Here is a 12,097-nt window from a genome sequence, read left to right as displayed (position 1 = left end):
ATGGCTACTTCCTGGGTTGATAGGCTGGAAAAGATTTCTAAGATGTTTGCAAAATTCCTACATAACACTTCATTGTAGCTGATGTTGCAGAGACACCAAGTCTCCCATAGGTTCTAGAATCAGATGGGACTCTAGGAGAGTATAACACCTCATGATTCTTAACAACCAAATGGACAATGGCACTTTTCTTGACCAAAGAACATCTGCAGATGTATGTACTTTCATCCTTAATGCAATACAAAATCTTCATTACAATAAGAAAAATATCACTAATTTGGTGGATCTGAGTGAAGACTAGCAGAAATGAATTGATTCTATTCTAACTTTCTTAAACTGAATGAAACTCACTAGGCCAGAGATTATACTAACGTGGGATAAAACAATGTCTCTAATCATATTAAGCACTAGTACTTTGAAATTAGAATTTAGAAAAGTAAATCTAGTTGTATATAAAGTCTGACATTTTGCTACATAAATTCTGATGTAGGTGTCTATTTTGACCTTTAGTAATATATTTGAGGTCAAGGGCAGCAGCCGGGAGGAACTACCCCAAGCCCGAGGCCAGGGTCAGCAGCTGGGAAGACCAACCCCACATCCAAGGAGCAGCAGCTGTGCAGGCGCAGGAGGGCCGAGAGGAGCTACTCCACGTTAAGGTCAGGAGGGGTGACGGTGAGGAGACAACCCTCATACAAGGTAAGGAGCAGTGGCTGCGCTTGACTAGAGCAGCTGTGAAGAGATACCCCACATCCAAGGTAAGAGAAACACAAGTAAGAAGGCAGGTATTGCTAGAGGGCATCAGAGGGCAGAAACACTGAAACCATAATCACAGAAAACGAGTCAATCTAATCTCACGGACCACAGCCTTGTCTAACTCAATGAAACTAAGCCATGCCCTGTGGGGCCACCAAAGATGGGTGGGTCATGGTGGAAAGGTCTGACAGAATGTGGTCCACTGGAAAAGGGAATGGCAAACACTTCAGTATGCTTCCCTTGAGAACCCCATGAACAGTATGAAAAGGCAAAATGATAGGATACTGAAAGAGGAACTCCCCAAGTCAGTAGGTGCCCAATATGCTACTAGAGATCAGTGGAGAAATAACTCCAGAAAGAATGAAGGGATGGAGCCAAAGCAAAAACAATACCCAGCTGTGGATGTGACTGGTGACAGAACCAAGATCTGATGCTGTAAAGAGCAATATTGCATAGAAAGCGGGAATGTTAGGTCCATGAATCAAGGCAAATTGGAAGTGGTCAAACAGGAGATGGCAAGAGTAAACGTCGACATTCTAGAAATCAGCAAACTAAAATGGACTGGAATGGGTGAATTTAACTCAGATGACCATTATATCTACTACTGTGGGCAGGAATCCCTTAGAAGAAATGGAGTAGCCATCATGGTTAACAGAAGAGTTCAAAATGGAGTACTTGGATGCAATCTCAAAAATGACAGAATGATGTCTGTTTGTTACCAAGGCAATCCATTCTACATCACAGTAATCCAAGCCTATGCCCCAACCAGTAACGCTGAAGAAACTGAAGTTGAGCGGTTCTATGAAGACCTACAAGACCTTTTAGAACGAACACCCAAAAAAGATGTCCTTTTCATTACAGGGGACTGGAATGCAAAAGTAGGAAGTCAAGAAACACCTGGAGTAACAGACAAATTTGGCCTTGGAATACAGAATGAAGCCGGGCAAAGGCTAATAGAGTTCTGCCAAGAGAACGCACTGGTCAGGGCAAACACCCTCCTTCAACAACACAAGAGAAGACTCTACACATGGACATCACCAGATGGTCAACACCGAAATCACACTGATTATATTCTTTGCAGCCAAAGATGGAGAAGCTCTATACAGTCAACAAAAACAGGACCGGGAGCTGACTGTGGTTCAGATCATGAACTCCTTATTGCCAAATTCAGACTTAATTGAAGAAAGCAGGGAAAACCACTAGACCATTCAATATGACCTAAATCAAATCTCTTATGATTACACAGTGGAAATGAGAAATAGATTTAAGGGACTAGATCTGATAGAGTGCCTGATGAACTCTGGATGGTGGTTCGTGACATTGTACAGGAGACAGGGATCAAGACCATTCCTTGCAAAAAAGCAAAATGGCTGTCTGGGGAGGCCTTACAAATAGCTGTGAAAAGAAGAGAAGTAAAAAGCAAAGGAGAAAAGGAAACATATAAGCATCTGAATGCAGAGTTCCAAAGGATAGCAAGGAGAGATAAGAAAGCCTTCCTCAGTGATCAATGCAAAGAAAATAGAGGAAAACAACAGAATGGGAAAGACTAGAGATCTCTTCAAGAAATTTAGAGATTCCAAGGGAATATTCCATGCAAAATGGGCTCGATAAAGGACAGAAATGGTATGGACCTAACAGAAGCAGAAGATATTAAGAAGAGGTGGCAAGAATACACAGAAGAACTGTACAAAAAACATCTTCACGACCAAGATAATCATGACGGTGTGATCACTCACCTAGAGCCAGACATCTCGGAATGTGAAATCAAGCGGGCCTTAGAAAGCATCACTACAAAGAAAGATAGTGGAGGTGGTGGAATTCCAGTGGAGTTATTTCAAATCCTGAAAGATGATGCTGTGAAAGTGCTGCACTCAATATGCCAGCAAATTTGGAAAACTCAGCGGTGGCCACAGGACTGGAAAAGGTCAGTTTTCATTCCAATACCAAAGAAAGGCAATGCAAAAGAATGCTCAAACTACCACACAATTGCACTCATCTCACATGCTACTAAAGTAATGCTCAAAATTCTCCAAGCCAGTCTTCAGGAGTACATGAACCATGAATTCCCAGATGTTCAAGCAGCTTTTAGAAAATGCAGAGGAACCAGAGATCAAATTGCCAACATCTGCTGGATCACGGAAAAAGCAAGAGAGTTCCAGAAAAACATCTATTTCTGCTTTATTGACTATGCCAAAGCCTTTGACTGTGTGGATCACAATAAACGGTGGAAAATTCTGAAAGAGATGGGAATACCAGACCACCTGACCTGCGTCTTGAGAAACCTCTATGCAGGTCAGGAAGCAACAGTCAGAACTGGACATGGAACAACAGACTGGTTCCAAGCAGGAAAAGGAGTACGTCAAGGCTGTATATTGTCACACTGCTTATTTAATTTCTATGCAGAGTACATCAGGAGAAACGCTGGGCTGGAAGAAACACAAGCTGGAATCAAGATTGCCGGGAGAAATATCAATAACCTCAGATATGCAGATGACACCACCCTTATGGCAGAAAGTGAAGAGGAACTAAAAAGCCTCTTGATGAAAGTGAAAGACGAGAATGAAAGAGTTGGCCTAAAGCTCAACATTCACAAAACGAAGATCATGGCATCTGGTCCCATCACTTCATGGCAAATAGATGGAGAAACAGTGGAAACAGTGTCAGACTTTATTTTGGGGGGCTTGAAAATCACTGCAGATGTGACTGCAGCCATGAAATTAAAAGACGCTTACTGCTTGGAAGAAAAGTTATGACCAACCTAGACAGCATATTGAAAAGCAGAGACATTACTTTGCCAACAAAGGTCCATCTAGTCAAGGCTATGTTTTTTCCAGTGGTCATGTATGGATGTGAGAGTTGGACTGTGAAGAAGGCTGAGTGCTGAAGAATTGTTGCTTTTGAACTGTGGTGTTGGAGAAGACTCTTGAGAGTCCCTTGGACTGCAAGGCGATCCAACCAGTCCATTCTGAAGGAGATCAGCCCTGGGTGTTCTTTGGAAGGAATGATGCTGAAGCTGAAACTCCAATACTTTGGCCACCTCATGTGAAGCATTTTCATTGGAAAACACTCTGATGCTGGGAGGGATTGGGGGCAGTAGGAAAAGGGGTCGACAGAGGATGAGATGGCTGGATGGCATCACCAACTCGATGGACATGAATTTGAGTGACCTCAGGAAGTTGGTGATGGACAGGGAGGTCTGGCGTGCTGCGATTCATGGGGTCACAAAGATTCGGACATGACTGAGCGACTGAACTGAACTGAAGGTTAAGGCAAATTATACCCAGTGTTATTTTTCCTGGATCTGTATACACTTTCTATTGCTGAATTGTTTAGGTTAGATAGAGAAATAGCAAGAATGTGTTTCAGTGGCAAACAGTGACTTTTTAATCAGCCATTTATAAACTCTAGATTGTCAACAGATGGGGTAAGAGGAAACCTTTTTCTGATTAAATTAATTGCCATGTAAGTTTGGATAACATTGGTACCAGGGACAGAATTGTATTTTCTGAATCATAAATAAGTAAAATCTATGTAGTAGAGCCTATAACAGCGGTTCAGTTCAGTCGCTTAGTCATGTCTGACTCTTTGCGACCCCGTGAATCTCAGCACGCCAGGCCTCCCTGTCCATCACCAACTCCCAGAGTTCACTCAGACTCGCGTCCATCGAGTCCATCTCTCGATGGCCATCCAGCCATCTCATCCTCAGTCATCCCCTTCTTCTCCTGCCCCCAATCCCTCCCAGCATCAGAGTCTTTTCCAATGAGTCAACTCTTTGCATGAGGTGGCCAAAGTACTGGAGTTTCAGCTTTAGCATCATTCCTTCCAAAGAAATCCCAGGGTTGATCTCCTTCAGAATGGACTGGTTGGATCTCCTTGCAGTCCAAGGGACTCTCAAGAGTCTTCTCCAACACCACAGTTCAAAAGCATCAATTTTTCGGTGCTCAGCCTTCTTCACAGTCCAGCTCTCACATCCATCCATGACATATTCATCCATAGCAAAAGGTGTGATGCTTATGCTGCTCTGTCTTCAGAATTTATAAACATTTTCTTCCTGTAATAAAATACACAAAAAGGAAATGTGATAGAAAAGAAATAAGGGGACTAAAGAGGGTATTTTTTTCAATACTTGAACTTTTAAAAGGCTAGCATTCATGCCAAGTCTACCTTATTTAGGTGATAATTCCATGGCATTCTTTGAAAAGTGTCAATTTCTTGCACAAAAAAAAAGAAATTAATACCCTGAATATCTGTGTACATAAGCATAAAGATATGAACTAATATTTACTTGGTACTTAAAAATGCCAGCTACTGTCCTAAGAACTTTATATATCTTAACTCATTTAACACTCACAACAATTCTCTGAAATAAATACTATTGTCATTTAGTTCAGTTCAATTCAGTCAGTCATGTTCAACTCTTTGCGCCCCCATGAACCACAGCACACCAGGCTTCCCTGTCCATTACAAACTCCTGGAGTATACCCAAATTCATGTCCATTGAGTCAGTGAGGCCATCCAACCATCTCATCCTCTGTCGTCCCCTTCTCCACCTGCCCTCAAACTTTCCCAGCATCAGGGTCTTTTAGAATGAGTCAGTTCTTCGTATCAGGTGGCTGAAGTATTGGAGTTTCAGCTTCAACATCAGTCCTTCCAATGAACACCCAGGACTGATCTCTAGGATGGACTGGTTGGATCTCCTTGCAGTCAAAGAGACTCTCAAGGGTCTTCTCCAACACCACAGTTCAAAAGCATCAATTCCTTGGCTCTCAGCTTTCTTTATAGTCTAACTCTCACATTCATACATGACCACTGGAAAAACCACAGCCTTGACTAGACAGACCTTTGTTGACAAAATAATGCCTCCACTTTTTAATATACTATCTATGTTGGTCATAATTTTTCTTCTAAGGAGCAAGCGTCTTTTAATTTCATGGCTGCAATCACCATCTGCAGTGATTTTGGCGCCCAAAAAATAAAGTCTGACACTGTTTCCACAACTATTTCCCAAGAAGTGACAGGACCAGATGCCATGATCTTAGTTTTATGAATGTTGAGCTTGAAGACAACTTTTTCACTCTTCTCTTTCACCTTCATCGAGAGGCTCTTTAGTTCTGCTTCACTTTCTGCCATAAGGGTGGTGTCATCTGCATATCTGAGGTTATTGATATTTTTCCCGGCAATCTTGATTCCAGCTTGTGCTTCTTCCAGCCCAGCATTTCTCATGATGTATTCTGCATAGAAGTTAAGTAAGCAGGGTGACAATATACAGCCTTGACGTACTCCTTTTCCTATTTGGAACCAGTCTGTTGTTCCATGTCCAGTTCTGACTGTTGCTTCCTGACCTGCATAGAGGTTTCTCAAGAGGCAAGTTAGGTCGTCTGGTATTCCCATCTCTTTCAGAATTTTCCAGAGTTTACTATTATCATTATTAATCCCTTTTATTAGATGAAGAAACAGGGGCATTGTTACTGACCATGGTTTTTGGCCTTCCTTAATCACTAGACATGTTGATTGCAGCCATGAAATTAAAAGATGCTTACTCCTTGGAAGGAAGGTTATGACCAACCTAGAAAGCATATTAGAAAGCAGAGACATCACTTTGTTATCAAAGGTCCATCTGGTCAAGGCTATGGTTTTTCCAGTGGTCATGTATGGATGTGAGAGTTAGACTATAAAGAAAGCTGAGTACCGAAGAATTGATGCTTTTGAACTGTGGTGTTGGAGAACACACTTGAGAGTCCCTTGGACTGCAAGGAGATCCAGCCAGTCCATCCTAAAAGATATCAGTCCCGGGTGTTCATTGGAAGGACTGATGTTGAAGCTGAAACTCCAGTACTTTGGCCACCTGATGCGAAGAGCTGACTCATTGGAAAAGACCCTGATGCTGGGAAAGATTGAGAGCAGGAGGAGAAGGAGACGACAGAGGATGGGATGGTTGGATGGCATCACCGGCTTTCTGGACTTGGGTTTCGGTGGACTCCCAGAGTTGGTGATAAACAGGGAGGCCTGGTGTGCTGCGGTTCATGGGGTTGCAAAGAGTCAGATACGTCTGAACAACTGAGCTGAACTGAATCACTAGAAGCTGATAACAGGCAAGAAATCAGGGAAAGTCTTTACTGGGGCTCCTGCTGTTGCCCGAGGGAGCAAGAACAAGTAACAGGTTATTTGGCTCGTTCCCAGAGAGAGAGGAGAGCTGGTTCCTTAGCTGAGGGGAGGGTGGGGTCCAAGGTTCAGGCCCAAGGGGTGGCTTAGGTTTTTTGCCACTCCTTTGGTGGTGCTGTGTGCAGGGTGCATGCATAGTACCCTGCTTTTTCTCCCGGCTCTTCAAAAGTGGCAGCTGGGTTTTTAATCTTTTTGTATCTTGTCCATAAATTTCCCCAACTGTGTATGTGTCCATGCACATAGCTATTTTTAGTCCCACACATTTTCTTTGTATTTTGTTGCTGGAGGAAACGTTTGTTCAGGTGCAAGTCTGCAGCAAAGGGTCCCGGGTCTCAGGTCCCAGCCTGACTAAGCAGGACTGTATTAGGTAATTAACCCAAGGTCACTAAGTAACAAGTACTAGAACCAGGATTTGAGCCAAGAAAGTATGACTACAGAGCCTGTATGCTTAAGCTCAACACTTAACTGTCTCTCACTTAGTGAAGTAAAGTCGCTTAGTCGTGTCCGACTCTTTGCGACCCCGTGGCCTGTAGCCCACCAGGCTCCTCTGTCCATGGGATTCTCCAGGCAAGAATACTGGAGTGGGTTGCCATTTCCTTCTCCAGGGGATCTTCCTGACCCAGGGATCGAACCTAGGTCTCCCACACTGCAGGCAGATACTTTAACCTCTGAGCCACCAGGGAAACTAATTTATAGTATTCCTAAGTATTTTATTTTTAATCTATGTCAATATAGATCACTTACTTATAATTATTACGTTTTCTAAGAGGAATGTGTCCCCATTCCAAGTTCACAGCAATTTTACTTTCTTTAGAATCTCTGGAATCTGTGTGCACATTCACTTGCCCTGATGTGAAAATACATACATCCCACATATATAGATATTTAAGACTAACTCAGAAAGAGAGGGGGTGCTTCCCAGGTGGTGCTAGTGGTAAAGAGCCCTTCTGGCAATTCGGGAGATATAAGAGACACAGGTTTGATCCCTGGGTCGGGAAGATGCCCTGGAGGAGGGCATGGCAACCTGCTCCAGTACTCTTGCCTGGAGAATCCCATGGACAGAGGAGCCTGGCAGGCTACAGTCCATAGGATCGCAAAAAGTCAGACACAACTGAAACGACTTAGCACACACACATGCAGAAAGAGCAAGAGAGAGCAAGCACATTTTATGAAGTTCCTTAGGGCTATTGTTTTATTCAAGAGGGGAAATTAAATTCTCTATTATGTTCAAGTCTATTTACATCATTTAATAGAAAATGAAATAATTAGTTTTGTTTCCAGAAAGTTGCCAAGAAGATGGAAGCCAAGAAAATAAACATCCAGTTTTATTTCTGCATAAGAGTATAGACAACAACGTATATGCAACAGAAACCAGGTGTTAGATAGAAAATGTGAGTTTAATAATATCTTTAGTATAAAATTCAGCCTTATATATTTGACTCTGGGTTTATGGCTGCTCATGATTAGCTCAAGATACTTGATAAATGATTATTTTGTCAAAGAAAAAGATTATTTTTTTCTTCTTTTTTTTTAATTGGAGGCTAATTACTTTACAATATTGTGGGTTTTGCCAAAGAAAACAATTATTGAAATATGACAAAAAAAGATATTTTTACCACATGCTAAAAGGTTATCATGAAGGGAGGGAAACACAACTGCTGAGACACCATTGAATTTCTGAAGCTATTACTCTGGTTGTTCTTAAAGTCAGGAGCAACAACTTAAAACAGCTAAATAGTTCATTTAGTTTATGATGTTCAAAAGCAACTATCAAATAAGATTTCGATTTAATATTAAACATTAATATTTGGTTAATTCTCATGTTACTTATAAATTGTTTAATAAATCTGTATTAACTTTACCATTCTCCACAATTATTCAAACTCTGAGTAAGCAGAGAAGATTTTAAAGATTTTTAAAGATGCCTAAATAAATTACATGGCACTAAATGGTGTTCCCCAAACTTGCCTGATCATCAAAATCACCTGGATTGCTTGTTTTCTATACAGGCTTTGAGTCCCATCCCAGACCTACTAAGTCCTAAAAAGGTCTCTGTAAATATATGCTTTAAGCAGTGGCTCCAAGTGATTTTTATGATTGAAGAAGTCTGGGAAATACTAGTAAAAATAATCAATATCAACTTGAAATCCTCCTTACATGATCAGCTCTTGAGTTTGAGTGTCTACACCATCTTTGGTGGGGGCAGTTTCTGGGACTATGGTGGCTTATGTGGAAAGTGAGGCTGCTAAATATTTTGACATATATTTTGACTGAAATAGCCAAATCAACTGAATCTCTGGAGTTCTGTACTAGCACAAATACTAGAAGCTAATCATTTTATCCAACATGAAAGCAATGATTGCAAGAACTAATAATTTTTGTCATTTGTTTCTGTTACTACACTACTAAAATTTAAACATATTAAACAATTTTACTAATATTTCATGATGATAAGGATTTTTTTAAATAAGTAACAAAATTAAAAGGTATTGAGTACTTTTAAATTCTATCCAAAATAACAGTTTAAGATTTTCTTTATTAAACATTTTCACCTTGTATCAATTTTTTTAATCCTGTAAAATTCTGGCTGTTTTATTCCCCCAGAGTCCCAAATACCATATTATTTCACTTTTAAGTTAAATTAATTTTTCCATGGGAAAATATTTTTAACAAATTTTTATTGATCAAAAATTAGTACTACAACCAAGGCATTTCAAACCCATGTTTACTTTATACATATAAATTGCTGGTATAGTGTCATAGCTATAAACATTATTGTTGAGCTCAAAATATATGAAAAATCCCACAAATATCTGTAATTTGAGGGAGGGGAATAATTACAAATTGAATTTAATTATACCATTTTCCATATCAGGTTTTTCATGTATTTGAAATGTACAGGAAAATGATACTGCAAATTTACTCAATGATGATAAAAGTGATGTGAACATATATGCCTCATCTTAGATGTAAATGTATTTTTTATAAAGAAATACTTGGAAATAAAAGATATTATAAATCAAAGCCCTCTCATACCCATACACAAAAGGTACTGTCCATTATCGTTCTGCCTAATTTAATAACTGCAAAACAGAGAGCTTTGGGCATCTTGAAAAGAAAACAGATAAGTGATTTTTTGCCTGCATGGAAGCAGCAGAACCTTGGGTTTGAGATGTGACACCCAGGTAAGACATTAGTATTTCACTTAAAACAGAAAGCCATCTTGTTCCACTGTTTTATAAAATTTAAATGCACTGGGTTGTAGAACTATATATATTGCATCTCCCTTCTGTGACAACCACCAGGGTACCCATGAAAAGAAGATGTATCTCAGTAGGGTTTTTCTTGTAAAATATTTAAATGAAAAATTGAGCATTTTAAGGCCTTCACAATCATTCTTTTTCATCATACAATAAAATATTCATACAATGCAAAAGCACTGCAGTTGTCACAGCATTTTAATTTAAAAAAATAAACAATACAATGGTGATTTCTAAGAATGACATGCAATAGGGTAAAGGAAATACCAAGAGAAAGAAAGGAAATTGTATTTTTAATCTCTTAGAATTTAATATTTAACAAAGCAACCCTTCTCTTTTATTTCAAACAAAAGCCTTTTTTATTAGAGAAATCAAGACAAATGTAGTAGACACAGAACAGTCTATTTACTTGTTTTATGGGTTCTCAGTTTGTAAAGTGAAATTATCACTCTTATTGCTTTAGCTCATCACATGACTATGTTTTCAAATCCAAAAGACTCCCCCATTAACTTCTTAGGAAGTAATTTGGATTGCTTATTGAGTTGGCTGCCGGAACATTTGACTATAAGAATAGTTGTTGAAGATAACTCTACTAAAAGCTGAAAAAATTATACTACAAAAATATTTTACAAGTTTCTCAAAGGAAGGTTTTCTATAGATATATTTTCTACCTTCTATCTGGGTCCATGATATAGTGAAAGGCAACTGACTGAGCTCAAATATAAAGGGTATGTAAATTAAATTTATGCATCTATATAGGGTAAATATAACAAATATAATGAAATATCATGAATATTTAAAGCAGCATAGGAACAAATCAATGCATATTTCAGTCTCCATAGGAGGAAGGCAAGTAACTCTTGGTCAAAGAAACTGGATTATGGGAAAATTAAGTTCATAGGCCACAATATAAATCAGAGAAAACTTGGTCTTCATTTCCTTTTTAAAACTCACTGGCACCACCTTTGGAGCATATCTTAAGTATAGGCATTATTTGTTTTGACTAGAATTAGCAATTATTATATTATTATAATATAATAATATTATGGCAATTATTTATAATGTCCTTACAAAGGCATTAACATTCTTCCATTTAAATATGAATGGATATATTTATTTCTCACACACTAGGCATTTTAAAGGAACTGTCAGTTATTTAGATGTCTACATTTTGTTTCTAGAGATAATTTTCCCAGAATACACTATAGATGGGGATGATCCTTAATGCCTCATCAGTAAGACATACAAACAAGAGGCTACTGAAACACAGGACTTGAGGTTGCCTTCGATGTCACTCAACTCTGTATTAAAATTAAATGTTAGAACTCCGCAGGAAATAAGCACACTGGGGGTACAGAGGTCAACCTATGAGCCAGGGTCAAGAGGAATGGGAGTCAGCAGGAGTAACCAGATGTTAGAGAACCCCAGGCATCACCTCTCAGTTGGCGATCCACCTCTCTGGCCCCACCTTGTCCCGGTCCATGTGCTTGAATCATGGTGCTTCCCATTGCCTTCCTGACTGACCTCCAGGGTTCCTGACCTTAGTTTGCCAACCTGGCTTTGCTCTGTGGTAAGCCTGACTTTGACCTGGCAATCTGATCCTAATGTTCCGCTCTGTTTCTGATCTGGCTTCCTGCTTGTTCTGCCTACAGTATCCCAGGTCTTAATCTCTCTATTTCTACAACCAAATCTTTACTCTTGACCACTTGTGTTTGATGGTTTGGTATTTTTCTGACTTGGCCTACACTTTAGCCAACCTATTCCACAAAAGAAGGAATGACGGTAGCGCGCTGCTACCGCTAAGTCGCTTCAGTCGTGTCTGACTCTGTGCGACCCCATAGACAGCAGCCCACCATGCTCCCCTGTCCCTGGGATTCTCCAGGCAAGAACATTGGAATGGGTTGCCATTTCCTTCTCCAATGCAT

This window comes from Capra hircus, chromosome 1, assembly GCF_001704415.2.
Source record: "Capra hircus breed San Clemente chromosome 1, ASM170441v1, whole genome shotgun sequence".
NCBI lineage: Eukaryota > Metazoa > Chordata > Mammalia > Artiodactyla > Bovidae > Capra > Capra hircus.
This window is presented reverse-complemented; position numbering follows the sequence as displayed.